At 36.1% G+C, this 2,500-nt stretch overlaps 1 protein-coding gene across 2 annotated transcripts in view; it reads left to right on the top strand.

Annotated features, from left to right (window-relative positions):
- The window catches only part of ZNF536 (zinc finger protein 536), a 241,459-nt gene that overhangs the window by 275 nt on the left and 238,684 nt on the right, over positions 1-2,500 (top strand). The gene's annotated exons all lie outside the window — the stretch shown is intronic.

The raw sequence follows: 2,500 nt of genomic DNA, 5'->3' as shown, positions 1-2,500 counted from the left end.
CTTCAAACTTCTGAATTAATATACGGATGATTAAACAAAATGTTTGCCTCTCTGTCTTGTATTTGTGGATTTTTTTCCAGGTTTTGGGGGAAAGAAATTGAAAGCCCCAGTGTAATAGTGTTAGCTGGTCAGGCCTTTTTGGTATATTAAGATCAGGGAGCTGTGCAAAGTTTCCCAGCAAATAAATATAACCCATTAGTTCAAAAATATTGAGGAATAGTTAACATATTCTAGTTCCAAGAAACCACTGCTGTTATTTTGAGTAGTTTTGATACAACCAAATCAAAGTGAAGATTTGAAATAGCTTTTCTGAAAGCCCAAGCCTAAGTCATAAATTATTCTACACCATGATTCGTTCAGATAGTAAAACCATACCTCTTTGCCTGACATTACTGAAATGTGGAAAAGGGAAAGTTAAAAATAAAATGAAACATTTAAATCTTTGCTGTTGAAAACCTCAGATAGATGGCAATATAGCAAAGTTGATAAAAGCGATTCTCAATTAGACTTTATTATTATTTTATTGAGGTATTATTAATAAACATCAGGGTGCAGTGGGTGATAACACTATCCTAGTATTAGACAAGTGGACACTGAAGAAAAATAAAGGCAGGTTGCCTGTAATGAGAAAAACTAGAAGGTTGTGGATAAACTGCAAATGACACAAAAAGCAGAAACATCATATATTTGTCCTTCAAGCCTGATGCTATGGCCTTTAGCTGTATAGTTAGACCTATTAACTTCTGCATAACCAGTCATCAATAAGCTGTAGTTATGTGAGTCTGGGCTACATGACTAGCTCTGAAGAGAATAGGTAGAATATTTTGATGTTTGCATGGGTGGGTTTGTTTTGGGGGGGCGGGTTGGGTTGTTTTGTTTTGTTTTTAGTTTCTTTCATTTAGCCCAGTAAACCCACACTGCTCTGTGTGTTTTCAGTTACTTTTTACAGACCTCTCTTTCTCTTAGAAAAAAAAATAATAAAAAAAGCAATTCCTAATTCCAATAAATTTCCTGAAGTTAACTATAAAAGATATTCACATACTACTTCAGTAGCCTGATATTAGCTGTAATCCATAATATTATCAGCCCTACACTGGTAACAATTAGAGTGGTAATACATAACTACAGTGTGTTTTGAGGGCAGTATTTTAATAAGGCAGGTGTTTAGTTCCCTGCAGCATATAAAACTGGTGATTTTGACTGCAGATCGGCTTGGACTGGAAATCACAACAGTTACCAGTAAGGTTTAGAAAGTGTGTGCCAGGCAAGGGAATCACTGTTCAATGTATTTACCCTCTGGGGAGGTAAAACACAGATGGGGGAGTTAGGAGTCTTCTAACATTTAGCTGATACATTAGTGGGTAGCAATTCGGCTTCAGGGATGCTCAAAGTAGTTCATCTACCAGTTGGGAATCATTATGGGCACTAGTACTGAGGATTCGATATGATAGAACGATAAGGGATTGTGGAACTACCACTATCCTCACCCCTCCCACAGACAAATGTTTCATAATCTTTGATACCTTTTTACAGCTATGTCTTTCTTAAGAAAAGAGCAGTTCTGGATTAACCAGATGTTTTCAATATACATACTAAAGCACCTATCCTGAGGTAGGATTCAACTGTCATAGACAAATATGACCTAGTAATATGTATTTTGACTGAAATTATGTAAAATATTGCATCTTCTCTACATAAAATGTAGTACTGTTACTGTGTGTATTCTTACCAGTTAGCTGATGTGAGAAAAGCTTGCTAAAGCATTTGCATTTGTATTTTTATACTGCGTAAGCAAATGAAACATTAGATCTCTGGGTTTGTTTTTATGCTATGAGAGATAAGGCTATGCTTTAAAACTGTAAATTCATGATTGAGGAAGGGTGATCACACTTTGAGGAAAGGAAGAGCATGATCAAAATTCAGGAGAAAGCAACTCAGTTTCTGTTGAGCTATGCTTAGTTATTATCACCTGATTATTTCTACCCTAGCAATCTCACCTGAACATACATTAAATTTTTCCAGTTTTTTTCTGTAGTCTTGAAGTTAAAACGTTTTCCAAAATGTACAAACAAACAGCTAATTTCATTGCACTGCTGTCTGCATGCAGTGAAATAAAATATGATTAGCTAGCTGAAAATGTGTAACTTTTCAATCAGTAGTTAATTCAGTCCCAGAACCATATTCATATAGGTTTGAAACAAAATTGACCTTCTTGTTTATGTAATCTGTACATACAATAAGTGCCTGATTCAGTAACAAGCTACTCAACAATGTAGATTTTCTGAGACCCAGGAAAAGAAGCAAAATCTAGTATTCTTCTGAATAGACCCATCACCTGTGCACTGCTAATGCTCTGAAGTTTCTGCATTTGGAAGGTGCAAAATTAGTACAGGAGACAAATTCCACACAAATTCTCATGGTCGATTGTAGAGCAGCTGAACGGAGAGCTGCAGGAGTGGGGAGGGGTAGAACTCTTCTTACGGCTGTGTGGCATCATTCC

This window comes from Buteo buteo, chromosome 11 (assembly GCF_964188355.1).
Source record: "Buteo buteo chromosome 11, bButBut1.hap1.1, whole genome shotgun sequence".
NCBI classification, from domain to species: Eukaryota; Metazoa; Chordata; class Aves; order Accipitriformes; family Accipitridae; genus Buteo; species Buteo buteo.
This window is presented reverse-complemented; position numbering and strand designations above follow the sequence as displayed.